We start from the raw sequence: 26,351 nt of genomic DNA, 5'->3' as shown, positions 1-26,351 counted from the left end.
CCCCCCCACGGTTCGGAGCCCCCCCCCCGGGACCGGTGAGGAGTTTGGGGGGGGCAAAGCGGGCATGGGGGGGGGTTTGGGGGGGGTCCGGTGCAGGCCGCGGCCTGGTGGAGCCCCCGGGGTGAGGGCACGGTGGAAAAAGGGGGGGGGGAGTGGGGGGGGGCGGGGGGGGGGATGGGGAGGGGTCGTGGGGGGGGGTTGGGGAGGGAGGGAGGGGGTAAAGGGGGGGGTTGGGGAGGTGGGGGGGTAAAAAGGGGGGGGGGTTGGGGGGTTAAAGGGGGGGGTGGGGGGCTTGGGGGGGGCTTCGGGGGGGTGGGGGGCCTGGGGGGGGTGGGGTTGGGGGTTAGGGGAGGTCTGGGGGGGTGTGGGGGGGGCTGGGGGTGCTGGAGGTTGAGGGAGGGGGGAGGGGGTGGGGGAGGGGGGCTGGGGTGGGGGGGTGATGGGGGGGTCAGTAAGGGGGTGTGGGGGGGGTGTGGGGGGGCTTTTGGGGCAGGGGGGGCCGTGCTGGGGTCTCAGGGTGTTTGGGAAGGGGCGAGGGGGGGGGCTGGAAGGGGGGTGCGGGGGGTGGTTGGAACCCACGGGGGGGGTTTGGGACCCGCTGTTTGGGGGGGGGGGGGGGCAGGTGGGGCACGGCCCCAGAGCCCCCCCCTCGGGGGCTGGGGGGGAGGTTGGGGGGGGGGGCGATGCCCCCGGGTGGGGTCACAGATAGGTGAGTTGGGGGCTGTGGGGGGTCGGGGAGGAAAGCTGGGGGGGTCCCATTGGCAGGGGGGGGTCTGATGGCGGGGGGGGGGCAGGTGGGGGCAGTGCCTGGGGGGCGTTGTGCTGTGAGACCCCCAAAGAGGGGGGGTGACTGCGCACAAAGGCAGGAACCCCTCTGCCCCCCCCCCCATAATTATTAATCAGGACAAACGAGCTGCAGGTGCCCCCCCCCAGGAGCAGGGTCTGGACCCGTTGGGCACCCGAGGCCGGTCCCCGTGTCCCCTACAGCGCCCCCCCCATCAGCGGGGCCACGGGGTGCCCCCACTGAGGTGCCCCCAAATGTGTCCCCGGCCCCCCCGAGCACAAAGGGATCGCAGGGCGCTGGGGCTCCTCGCCCTCTGCTTGTAAGGGAGGGGGGAAAGTTGTGGGGTTTAGGGTGCTGGGTCACATTTTGTGTGTTTTTTTTGGGGAAAACCGGCCACTTTCGGGGCTGTTTGTGGCCGTGCTCCTTGCCGAGCTGCTCCCGGTGGGCGAGCCGACCTGCGGTGCGCCGCAGCAGCGGGTAACCCGATCTGCAGCCCAACCCGGGGGTAAATCGGAGGCCTTTTAGGTAATTACTGGGTTTCCCTAACGAGCTGCTCCCCTATGGGGTGTGTAGGGCCGGGGCAAGGCCTTCGTCCCGCGGGGATGTCCGAGCCTGGGCTGCGGGTCGGTGCCTGGCCCTAAAACAAGCCCCCAGGACCTCAGGGGCTGGGTTTGTCATCTGCTGGTTCCAGCCATTCTGGGGGAAAACGCCCCCAAAAATCGGGATCGAGGTGTTGAAATAGGGCCCGTCGTCTGGGGGGGGTCCTTCTGCCGCCCTTGGTGCTGCCGGGGGGGCTGCTGGGGGGTTTGGTGGCTGGCACAGGAGGTGCCCTGACACGGGGCCACCAATTTTCCTCCCGTTTTAGCCCTGACCCCACACTGCTGAAGGCAATCGGCGCGCCCGGACAGCGGGCCCTGCCCCGGGGAGGCGTTATCCCGGCGGGCACGGGGCCGGCAGCGCCGCGGGGCCGGGGCTGGTGCCGGTGACTCAGGGCTCGGAGGTTTGTTCCCCGCTCTCACGCTTCCCCTGCGGCCGGCCCGACTTGTGCCTTCCTGCCTCGTTTCCTTATCTGCCCGCCGGAGATAACGGAGGGGAGGGGAGGGGAGGGGAGGTGGGCGCCCTCCTCCTCCTCCTCCTCCTCCTGCACCCACTGCCCCTGCCCCGCTGGCTGCCCCTAACCCCCGGGTGCTGGAAATCGCTGCTCGGTCGCTCGCCGGTGCCAAGGGGGAAGTTTTCTTTGGCTCCTTGGTGAAGGGCAGAGCTCGAGCCGTCGTTTCCAAGCGCCTTCTTGTCCCTTCGGTGATGGAGCTCGGGTCCAAAGGAGGGTTTGGGTCGGTCGTTGCTGCGCTCACGGCTCAGAAATCATGAGAGTTTTGGTGCTGCTCGGCAGGAGGCTGCCAAAGGGACGGCAGCCTCGCTGCGTCGGTGCTCGGCACCCCAAATCGGTGGCTGTGTAAGGAGCGGGGAGGTGTCTGCAGTCGTTTTGGGGGTTTCTGGCGTGGGGAGGGAAAAGGGGGAGATAAAATACCGGTGTGGGGTCGCTGGTGTGGTTTGGAGTCGGGCGCTGAGCTCCCGGGGTAGAGCTGTTGGGCAGCGCTGCCCATCGCGGTCCTGTCCTGCCCCACGCCCCCAGCGCTGCCTTCCCCACCTTGACGAGGACTCGGAGCGATGCGGAGGTCAGCGAGCTCTGGTAGCACCTCTAATCCTGCTCAGGTACCTCTCTCGTTATTCAATCTGCTCGGTCAGAGCAGGATGGTGCCGTGGGGAGCACAGGAGGACGGAGCGAGGGGCAGCACGCGTGGTGCTGAGCTGCCCGCGGGGCAGGGGGGCTGGTGGGACGTGTTCCCGTTCCTCGTTACGGGTTTCCTAGTTTGCAGAACACCAGGAGAAACCAAAATGGGAAGGGAACAAAACTAAAGGACAATGTAAATGCAATTCCCTGCCGCGGCATGGCTTGACCATGGTTACAGTAAGGACAAACCAGCAAAGCTGCAGAGACTTCTTAAAAAAAAAATAAATCAGTGTTTCATGTTTACCTGCTCAGTTTGCGTTTAGAAATAAAAGGCTGGAGCTCGCAGAGGGGCTGGAGCTTGCTTTTGGGTGCCAGGCTCTGGTGGCCTGGTGTAAGCAGCTCGCTTCGGGTGGCTCTGCCCCGTCCCTCGGTGCAGATCTTGCTGCTGCCGTCTCTGCGTCCCCTATCATCATCATCATCTGCTCGTCCCGCTAAAAGGCCCTTTATTGAAAGGCCCGAACAAGCGGGGCATTGTGCAACGCAGCCGTGTTTTCGTTTCGAACGCTCCTTGTGAAAGTGAAAGCTGCGCCTGCTGGCTCGGGGTGCAGCCTCCCGGCAAGCCTCGCTGCTCTGCAAAACACCCGAAAAGCCCCGGGCTCGTTGGAGCTGAGGCTGGCCACCAAAAAACCCCGGGCTAATTGGAGCTGAGGCTGGGCACCGCAACAGATTTGTGTGGAAGGGCTGAAGGAGGCGAGCCACCAGTCAGTTCTCCATGCTGGCGGTGGTCAGCGCACGTGGTGGGAGCAGATTTTCGGTTTAATCCCCGTTTTTGGGGTTTTGGAGCTGGATTTTGGCAGGGAAGGAGCCGTGAGTTCGGGTGATTCTTCAAACTCAGACGTGTCGGAAATCTTCGGTAGTTCTGGATTACGTTTTCTGAAGTGGGTGGGTAGGGATTGGCTGCGACCTCCCCAAAAAAAAAAAAAAAAAAAGAAAAAAGGAGGAAATTCAGGCACGCTGCTCTGCTGAGACACAAAACAGGAAATTTAGTTAAGGATTATGCTTTTTCGTAATTTATTGCGTGTTTTTCCTCGTTCCTGCTAACAGACTAGAAAAAAAAGTTGTTCCGTGCCCTAGCCTGCGTAACCAGAAAGCACCTCTGAACCTGCAGCTAGAGATTGCCCTCGCTGCTGGACTCCTGAGAAGCTGCGAAAGCCGAGGAACCGCGGTAACTCCTGCTTTGTTTCGCCCTCACCCTGCAGAAAAAGGGAGGAAGGCTGGGGAAAGGACTGCCCGAGAGCGATTTTTAAAAACATCCCAAGGCGGGCCAGCCAGGATCAGAACTGGCCCTGGCCTGGGGCCAGCGCTGGCGGTGGGCTCTGTGCTGCTGGGAGGATGGAGGCGGAGGGGGGAGGACGCGTGGATGTTCCAGAGGCTCCCTTCTTCGCCTTGCCCCCCTTCGGAAGAACAAAATCTATTTTTAAACGTATAGAATCGTTGGGTGTTTGCTTTTGCGAGCCCCGAAGGCTTTTTGTCCATTTCTGCCTCGTCCGCTCTCGCGGCGAGTCCTTGTGCTGTTTTTTTCTGGTGTTTTAACCCTTTTCTGCTCGTCCTCAGCTTTTGCTGCTGCAGCTCTGAAACTCCGGCAGGGCTGCCCGGTAGACGTGCTACAGAAACTGCTTGTAGGAGATTATTCCTGCTGTAGTCATGGTTATTCTCATTTCCTCCCGTCTCAGGGTAACTTCTTTGTTTGCTGGCAGAGGATCAGTGTTTATGCTCAAATCATGACGTCGCGCAGCTTCTCTGCTCGGTTTACTCGCGATGAACTCTGGTACCATTCCCAAACACCAGCGCTGTGAATTCAGTCTTACTACGCGACTTCTCTACGAGAAGAGGAGCACAGGCTTGTCGGAGAGCCTCTTTTCCCTTTTTTTTTAAAGAAAATTCCTTAGTTAAGGCCAAGAAATGTGACCGTTTTGCCCTTAGTTGTGGAATTATGTCCATAACTGTGATCGTAGAAGCGGGATCCCGAGCCTCAAAACAAAAGTGGTGCCGGTCATCAGGTGGGATAGGAAATGAGCTTTTTGTGAGGCACCTGCTGAAGCTGGCAGGTGGAAGTGGAACTGGGCATATTTTCTGCTTAAGGACTAGATCTGTGGCTTAGAAATAGAAAAAGAAGTGGATTGTTCTCTCTTTTTGGAGGTGCTGGTTTGAAAAGCAGGGAAGGATTGGAAGAAAACAGCCAGTGTCCAGCAGCCGAGAGTCCTGTACGGCCGGGACTGGGGTTTGGAGGGGAAACCACAAGACTGGGAATCTGTGCTGCTGGGCTTTAAACCCCGCTTTGATGTGGCTGAGGGCTTCCCAGCTGGTTTGGTTGGGTTTTGCTGGTGAAGAGGTAGCAGTGTGTGAGCTGAGGGGACGCTGCCCAGCTCACCGCGTGCTCTTGCTGCTGCCGTGGCGAGGTGAGGGGGGCTGCAGGTAGGGGGGGATTCGTTGCTGGTCTGTGCCATGATTTAAGGCAAAGAAAAGTTGATTTTGGTACAGATGGAATGAAGGCTGGTTAGGATTGGCACTATAAGACCTCTCTAAGAGGAATGTAGAGGTACTCAGGGGGGAAACAACCATCTCATCGTGTCTTTCTCACCCATTTGTAGCCCCGCGCTCTGTGGGCTCCGACCGGCGGTGCCGAGCTTGGGGCAGGGCCGTGCTTAGGAGCCTGCTGCGAATTTCCTCCCGGGGAGAGCAACCAGAGCAGCTTTCTGCCGATTTATGCTGCCGGGGTGCGATGCCAAATTCGTTTGTCAGCGCTCAAATCCGCGTCCTTACATCCCTCGTAGAAACTAGTCGAGGTTGGAGAATTTGCTGTAAAGACGGATCTATTAGGGCTCGTGATAAACTGCAGACAGGCTTCGGCAAGGCGTCCACAGAGCTGCGTGCAGCATGATGCGAGGACGCTGGGGTGAGGAAAGGATTTCACATTCGTTAGTCCAGATAGAGCAGGAGCTGTGGCGAGTGACAGCGGTGGCTCCGTGCTCGCAGCATACCAATGCCGATGGAACTGGTTGGTTGCCAGCCGTTAGTCATGGGGCACACCTACTTTGGGAGAGTAGCCCGTGGGTTTAGAGAAGTAATTATTTTCTAACAGCCCCGTGGGGCACGAGCAATTCAGCTTCTGGAGGACAAGGAAGGGCTTGCTCCAGAATATTAGTTAAAAAAAAAATGGTGCGCGCACGAGCTGCAGCTGGTGGCTACTTGACCAGAATGTAATTTGTCCGGGCATTGTTCCTCGCAGGCAGCGTTCAAGACACGAGCTTCTGGAGGCTGAAACAATGGCTCACCCTGGGCAGCTTTCGTGGTTTAATTGCAGTGCTGGTGCTGCTCGCCCATGGGGGGGAGCTGGGCTGATTTTGGGTGCGGAGCTGGGCAGGTTCTTGGGCTCGCAGCAGCCCGCGGTACGGACCTGGGGGTGAACGGCTGAGATCGGGGCTGCTGGTTTAACTGGGGTGCTCACACGGGTCAGCAGCAGGCTCGGAAAAGTCAGCGCTTCTGACGGGTGGCAGAGCTCTTCTTCCTCTGCTTACTAATTAGGTGGTTAACATTCTTCGCCTTATTATCCCACCCTCAGCTTTCCTTTCTAGGGATCCGGGTTGACACTTTGTAGAGGCTCCGAAGGAGCAATTAGCTCGCACATTTCTGGAGCCTTCAAGGAGAGGCTGCTCTTTTGGTGCATGTTTGTGAAAAACGGTTGTGGTGCCCGTGCGTGGAAAAAACACGTGCTAGATGTGATATTTTTTTTTTTAGTGTGTGTTATCCGCTCAGTGTTGCATCATGTTTTTCTGTCTCCTTCATTCACGGGTGCTTCTGGGGACAGGTCCAGCACAGGCTGGCTGCGGCGGTGCCTTCTGAAGGACTCCGTTATCAGCCTGCTGCCAGAAGGCAAGGCCCTTGTCAGGACGGAGGGGACAGAGCAAGCTTTCCTGCTGGCTGCCGAAGGACCTTGGTGATGGTGCAGCTCGGGGTGCTCAGCCCGTTCCAGCAGGCTGCAGGGCTGCGGCTCCTTTCGTGGTGATGGTCTCAGCAGCACCAGGGCTTGCTTCCAAAATCCCGTACGTGCAGGTAGAGCCTGGCTTTGCTGGAGAGGGTTCTTCACCTCTCTTGCGAAAGTTCTTGAAACCCCATGATTTCTTTTCAAAACGTGAAAAACCCCGTGTTAGGGAAACATTCTCGCCTTTGGATTAATGCCGTGCGGCAGCGCTGGAACGGCACGGTGCTCAAAATAGCAGCAGCTGCCATAGGCCAGGATGGAGCGGAGTCGAGTGAGTTGTGTTGTCAGTCATGGGAGCACAAATCCAATTCCACCTGCGGATGAGCATTCCCGAAATAGCAGAGGGTTGTCAACCAACAGAGGAGATGTATTGTGCGCATCTCTTTTGTGCGCTCCGTTCCTGCGCTCCCTTCGTTGCTGCAGTAAGGAGAAAAAATTAAAAGTTGCTGTGGTTTAGCTGCAGCTCGAGAGAGTAACCACTTCCTACTCTCTTCAGTAAATAACAGCTGGGGGAGCTTGTTTGGATAGCCGGGTATATGCTGTTATTCGGGAGGTGAAACACGATCTGGCTGCAGCCGAAGCCCTGCTCGCGCTTACCGCTGCGATCTGCAAGCCGGCTGCTCCCGAGTTGCTGCTCCCGGGTTTGGGGAGGGAAAGGGAAGCTGTGGCAGCGCTGGGAAGATGTGAGTGTCCCCGGGGTGGTCAGGAAGAGGGGCAGGAAATCTCAGCCGGGGTTTAACAAAGCTGCTGATGGTGTAGGGAGTTTGTTGAGAGCTTCCGGTGCGCTGAGGGGCTGCTGGGGCTGGTGGCTCAAAGGTTCAGCGCCGCGTGGGTCCTGCCAGGCACCCACGAGGCGTTTTGGGGCCAAAGTCCACGTGTGCAGGCGTCTCGAGAAGCCAAGGGGTCTCCGGCACAGCAGCTGAGCTCCTGAGGACTTGCTCGAGCTGCTGGCCTCGTGCACTTAACCCTTGCTCCTTGATTTAATCGTGTCATTCTTGAGGCTGTTGTTGGCTGCGTAAGTGAAGCCTTCCTCCTGCACTCTCCCCGTGCGCGTGCCGCTGTGATATGGGGTAAATACGGGTTCAAATTCCTGCGGGACTGATCGTACCCTGCTAACCCCGTGCCCCACGGGCCGGGTTTGGGACCGCTGGGCAGAGCAACGTGGCCGCCTCCTGAGCAGTTACCCAAACACTGCTGGAATTTTTTTAAGTGCATACGAGGTAAAAGTTAATCAAATATAGTGCTTTTTTTAATTACTGTGAGAGGGAGCCTAACCTGTGTGCTGGCTCCGTTTCAATCTTGCTGGCTGCTTGCTTGCAGTGCGTGGTACGGCGATGTGAATTCCCATTCCTTCAAATCAAGAAACGAGGGCAAAACCTGCAGCCTTGTGCTGATAAAAAACAGGATGTAACTGTGGGGTGGGAACGAGGGTGGGCTTGGACACTGCCATGTTGTCCTGTAACAACATTTGAGAGACTTTTGCCCACGCCACCCTTAGTTCTTTATTTTTTGCTGATGCATCAGCTTGCTGGAAGGTTGTGCCTGAACAGGAGTGTTTCCTCTTCCAAGCACTGGTAGCACTGAGTAAATTGCAGAGTTCCTAAAACTTGGTGTTTTACGTTTTCACGTGGCAGGCACTTTGTCCTGTGGCCCGTAGACCAAGCTTCAGTGAGAATATTGAAGTAAAAAGCCATTTTCACTACCACTGTTTAATTTTGTCTAGGAAAACCAGAGGGTAATGCGAGCTGACAGTGCTCTTGCTCTCGATTTTTGCACCTCCCTTCCAGCGCAGCAGAGTGTAGTGTAGCATCCTAATTTAAGCTTTTATTCCGGAGCTTCTTGCTGGAGGAGAAGGTTAAGGAGCAGGTGAACCTGTTGCGTGATCTAATGCTTGTCCCTGCCACCCGCATGCGTTTCTGTTCGACCGGAGGAAATGAGCATTGTAAAGGATCCAGGGAGCCAAACGCTCGCTGGCAGACCTGTCTACAAGTGCTCTCCTCAAGGTTTCGCGAGCTGTGTAAATGTGCTGGAGAGGGATGGACTCGTAAGTGAGAGCTCATAAATTTGTGACCTCTCTCACCTGCGCACCGAGAGCTGGCAAGTCCCTGTCCGTGAATGCGAATTTGCTGATTTCTTTGCATGAATCATAAATCTGTGATTTATGGACGAGTCAGCTCTAATCCATTTGTATAAATATCAGTTTGCTTCCTTGGCTGTGTGGTGCTGGAGCAGCTCTCGCTAGGAGTGGGCTTTTGGTGCCATTTGAAGCTTTTTCAGGTTTCTACCGATAGTGGCTGCTGCTCTGATCTTATGAGGTTTGCGTGCTGATTGCAGCTTCGTTAGCAGGTCCGGGTGAGGACGATCGAGCTGTCGTACAGAGGTGCTAAAAGCAGAGTTGAAATTCAGTTGACCTTGTAAGGACCCTGCGTACGTGTTGGTTCTGGCTTTGCATCGTGTCTGCGGGTGAAGGGCTGATGTTCCCGGTGGCACAAAGAGCACTGCTTGCGCTAGGGCAGTGCTCTGGGGCAGCACGTTTCAGTTCCTTCCCAAGTCTCCAATTACATTTTTTTAGGAGCAGTAACGCGATTATAATGAGGCAGTTGATATTTTCGGCACCAGGTTAGTAGGGAAACAAGCTATGGATTTTTGAGAGCTTTTGCTAAAAGAAACCGCAAAAGGGCCAGGTATTATTCAGATACCCCTTTTCTAAATATGTGTTAAAGAAGCCTGTTTCTGTGTGGAGCCCTCAAGCACAGCATAGCTGCATGTTATCTGAGTATTTTGCTATAAATATAGAGTGAAGAGATTAAGAACGAATAGCGAACGGCTCCGTTAAAACCAGTGAGCATTTTGTTCTGTGGTGCCATGTCATAATCCCAAGTCATTTTTCTTGGGATTTCAGCGTGAAGCTCCAGGAATGTGTGGTAGAAGCAGAGCAGCCGGGCAGGGAGGGTGCTGCTATGCTTATTTTAAGTGTGTTTTTTTTGAGGGGGAGAGGGTTAAATGATAAACATACGAGGAAGAGTTTAGTGAGGGCGATGCAGGTGGCACTTCTGGCGTGGTTCCTTCATGCTCATCCCTGGAGTCCACACACCTCTGGCAGGGAAGAAGAAGAAGGCTCTGCATCCCCTCGAGACGCAGTGGCCCAGTGCTGGATTATTTTCTGCCTCACCTCATCAATGTCCTTGCACTCGGGGGGCACCCAGGGGTGCTCGAGGAGGGTTGGGGGGCTCTGTTCCCTTTGCTTCTCTGTGTTCTGACCCAGGAATGATAGGACAGGGCTGAGCGCCTCCCGTTTCAGCTGATGGCACATCGTGGGCCAGTCCCATGGGTGTCCTCGTACTGAAGACTCCCTGGGAGGCCGAGAGGACTCAAAGTTCCTCCTGCCCTCATGCTGCACCTGCCAGCAGTGTCAGAGCCACGTTGGCCACACCGTTTTTATGCTTGAAGGCTGTAGGTAGGAGACCGGTGTCCATCAGACACGTGCGCCATGTCTGCGCTTGGTGTATGACAAAGCCATGTGTCAGCGCCCCTCATTTCCCCGTGCCTCCTTCAGGCCAGGCTCTCGGGGATTCCCAGTGCCGTAGGGACTGGGATTTGTGCCAGTGAGTGACCAGGCTGGTGGACATCGGCCCCTTTCCAACTCGGCCCCTTTCCAACTCAGCCCCTGTGGTGTTCGGGCTCACAATGCCGCCGCCACCCCTCACCATGTAATGGCAGCAGCAGCTTGAAATGCCCGACCGTGCGAGCACGCCTGGTCCTGCTGCTGCTGCTCGTGGTGCTTGGAGGGGGGAGGCTGGAAGAACAGAGAGATGACTACTTCTAATTCTAATTTATATTGTTTCCTGCGAAGCTGTCCCCTCTGCAGGGGAAACACGGTAGGGCCATAACAGGAACAAGCAAACATCCCGCGCTTCCTGGTGACTGTAATGACTCTGCTGACTTGAAATGCATCATTGCTTTGGTCTATCACTGGCTGACTTTTATCTGGGGTGTTTTTTTGCTGTTAATGATTAGACGTTAAACAATTCCCTCTGGAAACAAGCTACGCAGCTACCTGCCCTCGCAGAGGACAGGCCGGCACGCCTGCTGCTTTGATCACACCTTAAAGGAAGCCGGAGCCTGTGGCTGCCTAAAATAATAACACTAATTTTCCCTGTTCCCTCTGTGCTTCCTTCTGTTGTGTGTTGGAGGGTATTTCTCTGCTAATATATGGCGGGGCCTTGTCGGGGGTCAAGCCCTGAGGGGTCTCGCTGGGCCTCGGGCGCTGTGGTGGCAGCTGAGGCCTCGGGCCCAGGAGGGGAAATGGCGGTGGGGTGCTAAGTCAGGGACGAATCCTGCTCAAAGCCCGTGGAGACGGGGGTTTTTATCAGAGGTGTGCTCGAGTGTGTGAATTAAACACAGCGAAGGTTCCTGAGCAAAGGAAAATCGCAGCTCTAACTGTGCCCTGCTCCCCCGCCTCAATTCTGGTTTTTATGTTCGTCGTGTATCCGGTTGTCTAAAAAATAAATAAAAATAAAGTAGCGATGGGGCCTAAAACGTGGTGGGCCGGGTCTGAGGGTGGCGTTAGGGCTGGCCGTAGGACATGGGGGAGAGAGAAGGTCAGGCACACTCGTGTCCAGCTGCTGTCGTGTGTGCCCTGCTGGACGATGCCGATGCGGCCAGGGCTCCTCGGGGCCGCTCGGAAACCCGTCCCTGTAGCCCCCCGGCTTTTCTTCTGGCTTCGTGTGAGATGGGTCCAAATTCCGCATTTTCTTCTGCAGATTTCATCATCTGCCGCTTGACAAAGGAATATAATGCAGCAATTTTCCTAACCTAAATAGTGAATCTGAATGACTGTATTTCCAACTCCCCTCTAACTTGTACTTAATTTAAGTGTGTGGGCTTTTTAATTTGATCATTGTGAGGAGGAACAAAAAATGAAATACTGCAGATATGCCTTCCCCTTCCCTTTCTTTAGTTAAATCTATCTTTGTCATTCTCTTTCTTTTTGACTTCCCTGAGTTGCTCATGCTATTTTTCTCTGGTTTCTTTTGTTGTAGCTTCTGTATTGCAGCCTTACATCTTTAGAAATATACAATGCATGTATGTGACTGCTTCCTTGCCTTCGCAGCATCTCCGCTGTCAGCGTATGACAAATAACATGTGATTGATGGCTGACTAAGCATTCGGAATATTTCTCCGCTCTTTGTGTGCCCGGTGATATTTTTTTTGGGTGTTGCGCAGGGAGGCAGGAGCGCCTGGCATCCCTTGTGAGCGTGGGGCCATCTTCAGACTCGAGCCTGAACTGCACTGGATGCAGGCAGGTGCTGTGCCTCCCGTCAGCCTTAAAGCCAGCAGAGCTGCTGGCTTGCTAACCCGTGAATCCATGTGACATTTCCCTCATTCTCATGAGGTGACCCGAAATAGTTCCTTGAGAGCCAGCTCCAGCCTGGTTTCATGCAAGGAGAACGTACTGCCTGCGTCTGTCAGCGTGAGAAGGGGCTTTGTAGCTGGATGGCTGTGATGTCTGCTGTCTTAAAAAAAAATAAATAAATAAATAAATAAAAATTAAAATAAAGATGTGAGGTGCTTCAGCCGGTTGGATCAAAGCCTGATGTTCGCAGAGTAGCAAGCATTCCCCGCAGTCATGTTTTAATTGCTGAAAACTCTCTCTGTTTCCTTTCTTTTAGGAGAACCGGCCATTTCTCAAGCCAGAGAGCACATCTGCCTTTGTTCTGAAGGCGGCAGGGTGAACGCTCCCTAACCAGGTATGTTCACGCAGCAGCACACCAAAAAGCTTTCCAAACCATTCCTCCTGCCTCCCAGTTAACTCCTCAGGTCTCTGTATCCTTGACTCCCCAAACCATGGATGTCTTACGAGGCTAGCAGCACGCTCAGAGTCACCTGGAGGCAGTTTGACCAAGGCCTCAACGCTGCTTGGGTAACAACTCACAAACAGTTGGCATTTGCAATGTTTTATTCTGCTCCTTGAAAGGCTGTAACTTGAGGGTCAGTCACACAGCAGCCTCGGGAAGGGCTGCTCTGCTCCTGCCCTGTGCATCGAGACCTGCCGCTTACAATCCTGTCACTGCAGCGAGCACCTCTGTACACCCTGCTTTCGGGCTGAAAAGGTGCTTTTTCAGGGCCGGACACAGGGCAGCAATTGAACTGCCTTTTCTGTCGAGAGCACTAAGTGCTAGATCTCCGTGTACCCTGCATCACCTGGTCCCTTAGTCATGCGAGGGGTGAGTGGTTAAATAATTGTCTTTGAAGGCCGTGTTCCTGAGAGGGCTGCTTGATAAATTATGACGAAACTTCAGGCACCTTAGGTAGTGGTAACAATTGCAGCTTTCTGATGGCAGGACAGCTAGGCTGCTGCTCCCAGTGGTACACTGGGGCCTCTGAGCGCTGCAAGGGTGGCTGCTTTGAGCAGTAGCCTCTGGTTTTAGCTCCAGCTTTCAGGTGGAGACCGCTCCTGTTTCACTGCTGGGGAGCCGAAACACAGAAGTCCATGTCTGTGAGGGTATTTAGCTGCTCACAGTCCATCAGTAGGATGTCAAGTGTCTAAAATTACCCCAAGGTCACAAAAAACCCCCGATTTCCTAAGGTAGCTGTTGTCTGTAAATTGGATTATTTTTTTAAATACATTACATTCTTTGATGACTGTTAACGTGGCATCACCACGCTTTTTATCTGTTACAATATACTCCAGGGAAGGCACAATTGTGCCACACGCTATCTGCCTTTCATTCCAGGTGAGAAGATTAAAGTTTTGGTAGGATGGTACCTTCAAGGTTATCGGTTAAAACTGGCCTACCTTGACCACAGCTCTTCCCATAGACGTTCGCTCTTCTTTCTTCAAAGCAATCCATCACGTAGCGTTGGTCGTTGTCCCTGAGTGGTAGAAATTGAGTTTTTGAGAGATGCCAGCAGCACTTTGGTCTTCAGCATCCTTCTGCAGGGCTGGTTTGGGAGCCTGGGTTCTGAGTGGGATCTCCAAGAGAGGGCAGTGTGTCCCTGGCAGCTGGACCGCGCTGCAGCTCCAGGCGTGAGCTGCTCGTGATCAGAGCAGCAGCGTCAGTCTCCAGACAGCTGAGAGAGCCTAAGTCCTTAAATCAATTTGGAATGAGTAATTGACTGGCACGCTCATTAGCAAATGTATTAGGAGCTGTGTTTTATCATGCGGCTGGTCGTCCTTTCCCCGGGTTGTGGCAGGAGTACAGCGGTGCTTCCTGTTGCCTCACTTTCATGAGAAATGTCGCCTGTCGGTTCCACTTGCGTCATTTTGCCCTACTTTTTGCACTTGGTGTCTCCTCCAAGAAGGGAGCGATTTTCATGGAATCAGCACCGAGCCTTGCTGTGAGTCAGGGTGGACTGGAGAGTTAATTCGAAACATAAGGAAATCGGGGAGAAAAACAAAAAAAGGAAAACTGATGGAGGTTGTTATATTGTAATATATCGCCTCAGGGCTCCAAGCAGGAAATGCTTATGCCAGTCTCCGTCTCAAAAGCAAATCTTTCTTCACTGAAGAGGCAGATTTTTACTGAAGTATGTAAGCATGCATCTCTCCCCAGCCCGCCGCCTGCTTTTTTTCCCTTTTTAAGCCATTCCTGAAGCAGGGCTGTGAACAAGTCGCCACTGCTGGACTTGGCTTCTGTTTTCAGGAGCCGTTTGTGACCCCTTTTGCTCCGTTCAGCTCTGTGTGGTGAGCAGCCAGCAGGTCACCACTGCCCGGCGGGACCCTCAGCACCTTTCTGGTGGTTAGGAAGCTGGGTTTAATCCTGTCGAGTTTTGTTTAGTTCCTAGATTTACACGAAGACATCTTTGTTGGCGACTTGCGTCTTGCAGAAATGCTTCCCTGGCCCTGTGATCACTGATGCATCAAGAGCACCCCATTTTCTCAGGGTACATTATGGCTTTTATTTGGTTTTCTTGCTAATTGGCTATATAAAACTGCTTGATAGCCTCTAGAAGATAGGGCGCTTGTATAACATGAAAGCACATTGAAATAACCTCAGAAGTTGCTTTGAGATAAAAATGTATCCCAGGAGAAATATCCACATTTAAAACCAAGCAATTAACCTTGCTTTTAAACCCTTCCCTTCCTTCGAGGAGACCTTTTTCTTCGCTCCCTTTTCACTTGCTGTAATGGCAGAACAGATTGAACTTTATCCATCTTGTAGGAAAGGGGAAAGATCCCTTCCCCGGGGAGTGCTTTAGTGCTAGCTTGGAAGCACTGCTAGTTTGTCATCGTGGTGTTTTTTGTTTTTTTTTGAGTGGCATTTTCAGTGATTTGAAGTCAACAGCCTGTTGATGTTTCGTGTTTGTTTTACTGGAACAGTTCTCGAATTGTTGGTGCAACTATGAAAATAGCTATACGTTACCCGGCTGAATGCCTGTCATAATATTGAACAGCAAATGCCTGTGCACTTTTATAATGGCACTTTAAGAATTATAAACCTCAGTATCCCATCTGTGTTTCGCTTTGGTATTTACAGTGTAATGAATTCTCCCTTGCTGCTTCAGCTGGATACTCTTTCACCTCCTCTTCCTGTTGCAAGCAGTTGTTGGGTTGGTGTACATTTTAAAATTCCTCCGATTTTTAGGAGGTTGTCAGCGACATAAAAGGACTTCTTGTGTTGCTTATTTGCTTGGCAGAGACACTGAGCTAATCTAATTACATTAAACGTGAGCATCCCCAGAACGAAGATGTGCATTGTCCCTGGTTTGATCTCTTTGTAACAGCTGGAGGCATTTGCTAAAACTGGCAGATTTTTTTTTTTATAGGAACAAACTTTCTCCATAAACAAATATTTTTTGCTACAGACATAGCGATTTTTTTTGTTGCTATTCTTGATCCCTTGTCTAAAAGGAGGAAAAGGTGATTTGGGGATGAAAGAGAATCGGAAAGTCCGGAACATATCTGGTGTATCTCCTAGCAAGAGGAGGCTGTTGCTATAGCGCATTTTTGTTCCATTAGTGTTTGTACGTTTTTACATTTCATTTTCCAAACAGCTTGAGGAAATTGGCATCCCATAAGTAAAACTTTTAAAAATAGCTCTGTTACTGCTGAAATAAGTCCTGTTGTTTCCACGGGCTGGTGTCCTGAGTCTATTACTGGCTCTCTGAACCCTTGGAAGTGTTGAAGGAGATGGTGCGAAGCGGAGTTGTAACCCCAAATATTTACTGAGGAATTAGTTTGTCCCGTTCCTTTTAAGAATGAACTCTTGCGAATGGAATGTTGCTGTCTGCAGGGCTTATTTTGAACTTTTTCCTCTTTTGTTCCGAGGAAAAACAAAGCCTGAGCAGGAATGTGGGATCGTGTAGGAACCGTGCTTCCGAGCACCCAGGCTCATCAGCGGAGCCCGGCGTGGGGTGGGAATGCAGGCAGCTCCGTGCTAGCTGCCCTGCTCACCTCAGCTGATGGCTTTGTAGGACCTTGTACGCTTAATTAGGAATTATTTCTTACAGGACAACAGGTCTAGAGTTGCACCTTCCACCCACAAAGCTGCTCGTGCACAGGTCCTTTGTGCTGGCGGTGCTGCGCGGGGGCCGCGTTGCTTTCTGTCCTCGGGCAGCACAGCTGCTGGCAGCGTTTCCTGTTGCTCTCAGAAACCCGACGGAGCCGAGCTTCACAGGAGCAGCTGCTGCTCAGAAATCCCCCCGTGGAGGGGCCTCAAAGCGACAGATGTACTGCTGGGGGGCCCGTTGAACGGTTCCTGCGGGCTGGCAGCTTGCAGCGTAGGTCCCTGGAGGTGTGAAGCCCTGCAGGCCGGAGGGAAGGCCCCTCTCGCTCGCCTCTCCTCCGAGCCTTCCCTTTTTAGGACTTAAAAAAAGGCTTCCAGAGCAAGTTGCCAGCACAGACCTCCTAGCAACTTCACAACCAGCAGTTTGCTTCCAAAAGCAAATGTGCACTGGCTGTGGCAGCTGTTACTTAGCAAAAATCCTGGGCCGCCTGCTGGAAAATAGCAGGGCTGCTGTGGGCAAGGAGAGAGGAATCTGCTCGTCCCTTGGAGGAATTAATGGGGAAAAGTTAAAAACTCGATGAACTCTGTCTTTTACCACGGATGTTTTGCACTGGTTGTCCAGATGCAATTGCTTGGTAATGATTTACTATTTTTGGGTGTCTATTTTTGGAGACTGGGCAAAGTCTACCTCTGGGCCAGTACCTTTTGCCTATTTTTAGAGCACTGCGTAGCAGAATTACAACCAGGGCGGGTTATCCCAGTAAGGCTCTTTAATTTCGAGCGTGGTCTGAGCACCTTTACCCCGAGTAACGTGTTCTTCTCCCTTTAACTTCACCGAGACATTGGTCCTGGGGGATCCTGAAGCTCTGGTGCGGGTCTGCGACCTGCTTGCCACGGCAGGTGCCGACCTCGTGCGGTTGCGGCGTGGCCGTGAATCACGGTCCCGTGCCGGTGCTGCTGGGTGCCCGTCAGCACTACCTGCCTGGAATGCTTGCGTTTGGCCCACGGGTACGGCATGTAACAGTTCCCAAGTTCCTCGAGGAGGGATCCATCAGACGCCTCGGAAGGAGCCTTCGGCTATTTGGCAGCTTCTGATTTTCCATGAGCTGTTCTGCGTTGCCCAACCGTGCTGCACGGGGGCAGGCGGTGCTGGCACCAGCACGGCGCGGGCACCAGCACGGCGCGGGCACGCTGCTCTCACCAGGGCAGGGCTCGGAGGCTGTTCTGCTCCAACAGCCTGCTGGTGGCTCTGGGCTTCCTAAATCCTGGGGCTCTTCACTGAACGAGCAGGCTGGAGCTAAAGAGTCTAAAGTCACAGCCAGTGCAAATGTAATTTTCTCTTATTCTCACATTGCAATCCCAAATCGTGTTATCAGGAACATTGCACACTGAGCTTTATGTGCAGAGGTGACTGGGCTGCTGTCTCGTTCACCTAATGCATGCAGTGGCTTTGATTCTTACCCTGTCACATACTCAAACGCTCTTGAAAAGTCGTAAAGACTGCTCATACGGCAGCCTCTTCCTGCGGAAGGATTCTCTGAACCTTGTGTGTTCCCTCTAATCCTTTCCTAGCGCTCTTTATTAGTGGCAGTAGGAATCGCTGACAGCATCAGCCGCCCGCCTGCCCTGCGACCTGCCGGATCTTGGAGCGTCCGAGGGAAGGAAAGCAAATTCCTCCTGCCGGGGAGCTGGAAGGGGGTGCTGGAAAGGCTCTGCAGCGACCGCCTCCCACGGAGTTCCTGGCACCGCGGGCTTGCCGGTGGGCTGGAAGGGATGATCTGTATGATCTGTCTTCCCTCCAGCTTTGCACCGGCTCTGAGGGAACATTGGCAGCTGCAGGCTTTGCCTCGGGAGATGCCTTGCATTACCAACTGTTGCCGCTTCCAGGCAGTTCGGAAAGGAATTCCCCTCCTCACCGCTCCCACCCACTGCAGGGTATCTGTGATAGCGCAGGCCTGCGTGCAGGGCGAGTGTGAGCAAAGGCTTCTAGCCCAAAATATAACCAGGGCATGGGTCAAGAAGGACCAAAACCAACGAGGTGTTTTTTTCCAGACCCGTTGGTGCGACAAACGCCCGCGACGAGTTCCTAACGCGGGTGGCGGAGCCCCTCGCACTCCGGCACGGCGATGTTGAGGGCTTTGTTCGGGCAGGCGCTGCTCTGCAATATCCGCTGGGAGGAAATTGCAGCCTGCTTATCGCCCGCGTAGGAAACGCTACGAGTGGGAGATAGGGGAGTGCCTGCCGCGCGGCTGGCTGCGCACCGGGAGCCGTGCGCTGAGCGGCGAGCGCTGGACGCGGCGTACTGGGGGCCAGCTGACTTACTGGAGACCTTTGGCCGGCTGGGAAGCCGCTGGCCAGCGCCTCCAGATGAATGAAGGCAGGAGCTGGCCCAGCTCGCTCACCTTCTTGGCTCCGTTGGCCTTGTTTTCGGTGTCGGCGAGCGGCAGCGCGTGGTCACGCTGCGCTCAGCCGGGTCACGCTGCGGGATATCGTGTTCTTTACCTTTGCACTGGGAGAAGCATGCGAGGAAGGAGGGGGCAGAGTTTATTCCAGCACGCTGAGGTCAGGCTTGTTTTCCCTCTCTGAGCAAGAACAGACCAGCCCCTGGAGTCAGCTCCTGCAAGCCTGTAAACAAAAGGCTCATTTCTGCGGAAAGCCGAAGATGGTGTTGTGTTCCTCTGGAAAGTTTTTTTGGCTTGCTTTTTTCCCCGCTGCAAACTGCGCCTCGTGCATTAACCTTGGGTTCAAAGGGCTGAGAGCAGGAGAAACGCTGCTGCAGTTCATCAGGCCGAGCTCGGGGTGTCTGCAGGGCTGGCACCGACTGCAGGATGGCCGAGGGGGGACAAGTGTGTGTCCCCTGGGAGGCTCTGCGAGGGCCACGAGGCAGTGCTGCGGAGATGAGAGGGGCTCTCTGGGGTGGAGAGGTCGAAATTCAGAGCTGCAGGTGCCTCGCAGGGGCTGCTGCTCTCGCTGTTTTTTCCCCTGGGAGCTGCTCAGGGCCTGTCTTCAGCTGCAGAGACTTCTGATGTGGCTCGACAGCAGCCCTGAACGGCTGTGCTTGCAGAAAACCCCAACAGAGCTTAAAATGGTGACCGGTTACAGGAGGGATCTGAAGGGCTGCGGTGGCTGCTGTGAGAGCACTGAGCCCAGGGATCCCTGCGCTGCTTTTAAAACAAAAGGAAAGAAAGGGCAGTCAAAAAGGCAGGTGCATCAACGAAGTTTGAGGAGGAACAGTACAAATAAAGGTGTCTGTAACGCCGTTCCAGGCATTTGCTTAGGTAGCTGCGGCTTCAAGACTTCGTTTGGTATAGATGAGGGTTCTTTTTTTTTCCCCTCCATCAAGCATTTGGCCATGCTGTGACTCTCAAATAGGAAATTCCCCGTACTGGGTGTTGCCTCTCGTGATTGCTGTCAGCAGAGCTCAGTTTAGTCAAAAGGTAGATTTGGGGTTTTGGGTGGCTCGTCGTTGGCTGTGGCTTCGAGCTCTCCCCTGCAGCTCGGAGGCGGCAGCAGCTCGGCATTTATCACCTCTCCGAGAGCACCAGAGACACTTAAACAACTGCACATACTTCACGGGGCCAAGCTGCTTGCTATTCCAATCTGTTTGCCATTTAGAAGCAGTAATTATTTTTTCATGCGATAAAATCACGTAGAGCTGGAAGAGCTGGGAGGCAGCGAGCGGGGGCTAGAGCTGAGCGCTGGCTCCGTGCAGCCCGTGATTTACGGGGGCAAGTTCATCCCTTAGAGCAATTAGCAGGAGGCAGCAGGCTATGGGGACAGCGATCTTCCTTCCAAAAGGCACATCATGCCGTATGGAGGGGGCTGAAGAGGCTCTTTGCTTATTGATGGCTGAAATTCCCCCAGGCTGCTCATCTTCCTCCCCCCTTTCTCCCACCCTGCATGCGGGCGATGCGATGGAGAACCCGGCTCGAGCCGGGGAATTCGAGGAGGCAGCCGGTGCCTTCCTGGTCTTGGGGTCCAGGAGATGAGCTGGGGCTGATCCCGAGCCTTCTGCTGTTGGCTGAAGCCTTCAGGCTTGTGGCCCACGCTCCGTTTTGGTCTCTCGGTCTCGCACCCCGCTGCAGGTGCTTCCTTTTTCCGTAACGGGGCTTTCTCTTTCGCTCTCACCTTCGTGTTTACACAGATAGCTGGAGTTGGTGCTCGTGTTTTTGGTGTGGTATTTGTGAGAATTTGCTGTTCTGAAAAAAAAAATAAAAAAAGGGCATGAGAACTGTCCCTCAGTGACTTACTGAAAGCAGGAGATGGAGGTAAAAGGGGCAAGGCGAACCACGGCCTGAAACCCAGCGGGGAGTTAAGTGACGTGGGTTTTGCTCCCTGAAAAAAAAAACAAAAAAACAACAAAAAAACAAACGTGTTTGTGTTCAGGCAGCGAGTGGGGAAAACAAGCAGGGTTGGATTTCGGCTCGGATGGATTCTTGGAAGGAGTCCACGGCTCTCGCTCCCAGCGGTGAGCTGGGCTGACCGGAGGAGGGTTGAGCAACGCTTACGGGTAGGCAGGAAGGGGGCCGTGCTCCCGTAAGGCGGCGGGCAGGGGAGCATCCCCGCCTCTGCCAGCGCTGGTCGTGTCTCGAAGCTCTCCCCGTGGTGGTTTTTGTGTTTTCCAGAGGCCAGCTCAGTCCTCCCGCCGTAAAGTTTTTGAGGTTTTGGTGTTTGTTTCTTGAAAGCTGAGCTTGCCAGTGTGCCCATTGCTCAGCCAAAGGGCTCTGCGCTGGGTTTTTTTGCTCGAGCACTGCTCTGCAGCATCCCCCCAGTAACACGAAGGTGCAAAAGCTCTTCCTCTCCCACCGCAGGGGACAGGAGTTTAACATCTGCTGGCTGTAGTCCTGTAGCTAGATGGCAGGGAAATCCAGAGCGGGGTATTTAAGTCAGCTCTCATCCAGTAGCCGAAGCATTATTTATCTCCAGTTTCAGATGCCACAAATTCGGGGTCAGAAATACCAAGCTTGACCTCCAGGTCGTGAGCATTATTTATAAAAACAAACAAAAATGCCTTCCCTGCCAGTGTGTCTGTTGTGTGCAACAGGGGAAAAAAAATGTGCTTGGAAACACCATAAAATTGAAAGGAGCCAATGTTAATTTCAAAATGTACCTGGGACAGGGCGTTCTTCGGGATGGGAAATTGATAACAGGGAAAACAGACGACTGAAGGCAGCGCAGCGCCTTCACCACGCTGATTACTGGAGTAAATATTATGATAATAAAGTCGCAATCAGCAGAGCGAGATGTATTATTCCGAATTTGAACTTCATTAATAACGCACCATCTGTTCGGTGTGCCAGCGGCCGATCTCCTGAATCCCAGTTCCCTTTTCTGGAAGGAATGGGACGGAACTGGGATGCTGCAGCAGCAAGTCCGTGTAAGTAGCCAAAACTGCTCTGCTGCAACAAGGTGAGCAAGAACAACTCGACTCTTGGGAAACTGGCAGTATTGTCCGGGTGTTTTCACCTTCCCTGCTGGCTGTTTTACCTGCCACGGATGGAGAACGCCGCGGCGAGACGCCGCCGTGGTGTTTGCTCAACTGCACGAGCTGTTCCCAGGCACCCTCGGAGGGGACTCGTCTTGCTCCTTGCCGGTCGGAGGTGAAGCCCGGTGCTTGCCCTGCCCACGAGGATAGCGTGCTGCTCGTTATGTAACAGCGATCCACCTCCTTAATTAGGGTAGGAGCTCCACGGATTCCGAAGACGTGTCCCTCTTAGTCAGGAGGCGCGAGGCGTGTGGGGGAGCCTTTGTTCCCGCGCAGGGCTGGGGAAGAGCAGCTTGTAGCTGCTGGAGCTGGGTGCTGGAGCTCAGCTTCGTTTTTTTACCCAGCCTCTGCGTGTGTGTTAACCAGCGTCTCGTGAACAGGAGGCGCTGCAGACGGTGCCTTTTTGGTTCTTTTTCCGAAAATTCTTGCTGCGTGCTGAAGGAGGCGATGGTGCGGGCGTCCTGGCTTCTCCCTGCCCCGAGCAGAGGGGCCAGGGTGGAGGCAGGAGGCTCAGCGCGTGGTGGTGCAGGGTGAGCACCTTCCTAGCTCCCTGCTGTCTCCTCTGAACGCTGGCATCGTGCTGGTGATCCCACCCAAGCAGCTGCTTTCGTGGCACGGCGAGACCGCGACGATTTTCTCCGTTCTGCTGAGGACAGCTCTTGCACCTCGCCTTGTATGCCATGAAACTTATTAAATCATCAGTTCCAGTCTCCCCTACGCAAACAATCAGCACTGAAGCATTATCTGCCAGTGCTGACTAACAAATGCTGTAATTAGTGAGCTCCAGCTAATGAAGCAGCGTGGTGATTAAAGCCTCATGACTCTTCTGTAGACGAAATAAGTTAAACAGCAGTTGTGCTGCTTGAGATCGCTCTAGACTTTTGGGTGATCTGGGAGCAGAGATCTGGGCTTTAGTTGGGAGGTTTTAGCCTGGTTTCTCCATTCTGTTGGTATTTTCCCTGTGTGCACCCCGAGCAGTGTTGAAGTTTGATTGGAACAGGAGCGACGCCTCCGCTGACCTCGCGGCGCAGAGCCCTATCAGCCGAGCACATTTTGGAGGAAACGACGGCGGGGTTAAGCAAGGCTTTTTGTCTGCTCCGACTTCCTACAAACAGCATTCCAGCAGCACGTTTTCACCACTGTTTTGCAAGATAGCTCCTGCTGTTTTTCACGCAGCCCTGCCTTCGTGTCCCTCTTTTTTTGGAGGTCTCGAAGCTCGCCCGCCGTAGGGGTGGCAGCGCCGTGCCCCGCGCGTGACGCGCTGCGGTCGGGCCTGACCACAGCCCAGTCATCCTTTGTTGCCCTGCTGGTCACCAGATGCTGACTGCTGAGTGCAGCAGCTTATAGGAAATACTCTGAGATCTTTTTCCTTGAAAGAAATGATGCTTGATGCTGCGTAGGACAGAAAATGTCTTGAATGTGCAGTACGGGCTGCGGTACGGGAGCCTCAGCGCTGCCTTTCTCTGGTCACTGCCTCTTGGTGGTGGCACAGCTGCCAGCAGTGCTGCCCGTGCAGCATCGGCAGCATCTTTGTGCACCCACAGGCCTCTCGTGAGACCCTACATGTCCAATCCCATGTGTGAAATACCCACGAGGTGAAGGAAATTCAGCCTGGCGAGATGGGAACCCGCTCGCTGGGAGCAGGGCACCTCACTCACATCCTAGTGGTGGGTTGTCTTTACATCGGGGGGCTGGATTTCAAAGTAGGGAAGGAGCTTTGCTTTGCTTAGTGTACGGTTTAGGTCTGGGGGTCTGGATGCTGAAGAGTTTCAGACCTCCCTGTTTTGGGAGATGTTTGATGTCCCCACTGGGGCCTGGGGCGAGGTGTGCCACGCTGGCACGCTTTGGGGCAGGAAGAATTTGGATGGGTGACGAGTTGCTGCTGCTCTTCGCTTGGAAGCATTGAGGTCTGTGCGGTTCCAAACCCCGTGGTGCAGGTGGAAACGTGCCTAAATCCCGATCTTTTTGCCTAAAACCCAAGCTTTGTGCCTGCTGGGTGTTGGATCTCCCAAAGCCCTACCGGCGCCGAGCGCTGCCTCGCGCCGTGGTGTGCAGTGAGCCTGCCTGGGCTGCAGAGGTCTCTGTTGGGCTACGAAAACCTTGAGATTATTCTGAGTTTAGAGCCATTATGCTGCCGCCGTTTATCGAATACTGAATAACTTGGATGCATTTTAAGAAAAGAGCCTGTTGCTGTAATGGCAAGGTGCTACGGCCAGCAGTGTGGTCCGGCCAGCGAGGCGCTGCCGTGGCCACGGCTCCTTGCTTGGAGCTCCTTGGAGCCCCCAAAAGGAGTCAGCTCAGGCCTGCCAAGCAGGAGGAGGCTTTCTTTGCCTGAATAATGCCAAATAACGCTGAGCCTCGTGTCGTGGAGCAGCTCGGGTCCGGAGATGGCCGTGGTGGGTGACGGCAGATGGCAGCACCCGGCCCCGGCCCGGTGTTGTTTCTGGCCAGGAGATCCCTCGGTCCCCTGGCCTCACCACCGCAGTCTAGACTTACTGACAGACGGGATTCTTCCCCCGTTAGGTAAGCAAGACGGAGACGCCCATTATGCAAATCCCCAGCCATGGTGTCCCTCTGTAACATTCCTCAGATTGTCTAAATAAGGTGCTGTTTCATACCAAAAAAATTGCAGCACGGCTTTTGGGCAGCATTCAGCTGCCTTGCCCTGCAGGCTTGATTATCTTTTTTTTTTTTTATTATTTTCTTTCTCGTTAGGCTTTTCCTTGGCTAATCAGCCCAGACGGAGCACTTTGTGTTCTCAGCAGCTGGCCCCGCTGCTCCCCATCACCACAGGGCTGTCCTGCGGGGATCTGCAGGGAATAAATCGGCCGTGGGCTCGTCCCCCAGCCTCGTGCTTGGGTCCTGAGCCCGCTGTGCTCAGCCTGGGGGGGCAGCAGCCCCTGCATGGGGGTGTCACTCGGTGCCGTGACTCACACCCAGACCGAAGGCGGTGGGGATCGATCAGGATTGATTGGCCAAAGTGGGTAGAAGCGGCTGTGGAGGATTGACTTTTTTTTTTTGTTTTTTTTTAATGACTGAGAAATGAAATGAGTCCTTCAGGCCCGATGACTCCTCGCTGGCCTTCCTCCTGCAAACAGCAGCTCAGAGAGCCTCTTGCCATGTGCTCGTTACACGAGCACTGATTTCTGAGCAATTAGTGTTTCTCTGAATGTTTTATAATGCGGTTCTGTAACTAATATCTGCCCTTCTGTCCCCAGCCTGAAGTTGCTGTAGGCTCGTCAAGCCTCGGAGCATGTAGTTCGACAGAAATAGCTGGGAAGAGATGACTGCAGGCTTAATAAGCCGCTGCTTGGGTCAGTGGCTGGCAGCCCACCAGCGAGGCAGGATTTCAGATTGCTGTTAGTGCTGCACGGTGATCGCATCCCTTCGCAGGAAAACATTGGAAGGCTTCCGAAGCTTGAATCCACTGTGCAGGCACGTGATTTTCTGGGAATTAGCTGAGTGCACTGCAGAAGGCTTCATAAATACCTACATGGCCTGATGTTAGATGATGGCAAAACAACTACAGCAGGGTTTTTGTCCATGTTTTTTCACGGTGGCCTTGCGGCCGCTCCCGGTGGCACATCCCCCTGTGCTGCCAGCTGCCAGCTTTGATAACATTTCTGTTCCTTACCTATCTGAGAAAGGAAGAAAGTGCATTTTTGAATTGCAGCACTACTCCTGTCGCTTGGTTAGGGTTAATTCTTTGCAGTGATGCTTTCTGAGTGACCTGCAGGTGGACGGAGGACGCGGTGCCTGCAGAGCAGCTGGGGCAGCCAGGAGCAGGACCTGTGCTCGGCTGCAGCCCCGTGGCACTGCCAGCCTCTCCATGTCCCTTTTGGGGATCCCTGTGTCCCTCCGTGCTGATCCTGCATGCTCTGCACGTCGTGGCGTGCCAGCCTCCCACCCCACGATGCCATCTTCCATCCGGCAGCTTCCCAACGCGACCAACTTCCCCGCTTGGGGTAACCTGCAGGGGTTGAAACATTTGCTGGCTTCCAGCAGCGTTATGTAAACCATCCCCGGCTCGCGTTGTCATTCTGAAAGTGTGCTTTAACATTTCGGCTGTAAGATCGGAGATAATGAAAGGGGGGGGGGAGCGTTGCTGAGTCAGTTCTTGCTGGCTCTGGGTTTTGTCCTTCCTGCCCTCCCACACGCTCCACCTGCGCTCTGAGCTAACCTTCGGTGCTGCCGGCCCGCCGGGTTTTCCTCCCAGCAGCAGTAAACACAGCAGGGCTCCTCTTTTCCTGCCACATCGCCCTGCTGCTTCCAAAGAGCCCTGGCCGAGGAGGGCTGAGGAGCTGGGAAGGAAGAAGGGGTCCCCGCACGTGGCCCCGGAGTTTGGGCAAGCCGCCGCTCCGTCCCGCCTCTGCCAAACCGGCAGGCAGCCAGGATAATTCAATCAGTCTTTCCTCTGAAACACCTAAATTCCATGTAAACAGGAATGTGTCCTCCTGGTCCTGTTCAGCTACCGAGCTGAGGTTTCGTTTGGCAGCGCTGGCTGCAACCCGGGGGTGCTCGGTGGTGTCTGCTGCCCGAGTTAGTCACACGTGGCTGAGCAAACATGACATTTGTTTTGGGGTCTGAGCCACCGGCTGACACGCGAGACATCCCCGTCACTGTTTTAACAAGGCCGTGTGGTGGCGTCCATGTCGCAGGCAACACAAAGACCTGCTGGGGTTTTGCTTTTTTTTTTCCCCCCAAAAAAACCCTGGTGCTCAGGCAGTGCTGGCGGCGTTGCACGCAGCGAGCCTCGGGGCTGGCCTCTGCCAAACCAGGTTTGTCGGGCTCGTACCCAATTCTTTGAAGCCTGGAGCTGCCTAAGCACATTCGTATCTGTGCAAAAATGCTTACTGTGA

At 54.3% G+C, this 26,351-nt stretch overlaps 1 protein-coding gene across 1 annotated transcript in view; it reads left to right on the top strand.

Annotated features, from left to right (window-relative positions):
* Positions 1-26,351, top strand: part of GNG7 (G protein subunit gamma 7) — a 61,119-nt gene continuing 34,768 nt past the window's right edge. The window contains exons 1-2 of the mRNA XM_084302769.1: positions 1-35; positions 12,231-12,308. The gene's annotated coding sequence lies outside the window, so the exon portion shown is untranslated. The remainder of the gene's footprint in view (positions 36-12,230; positions 12,309-26,351) is intronic.

The sequence above is a fragment of the Netta rufina genome (genome assembly GCF_964035555.1).
Source record: "Netta rufina genome assembly, chromosome: 28".
NCBI classification, from domain to species: Eukaryota; Metazoa; Chordata; class Aves; order Anseriformes; family Anatidae; genus Netta; species Netta rufina.
Note: the sequence above shows the minus strand (reverse complement) of the source record. Positions and strands in the feature narration are given on the sequence as shown.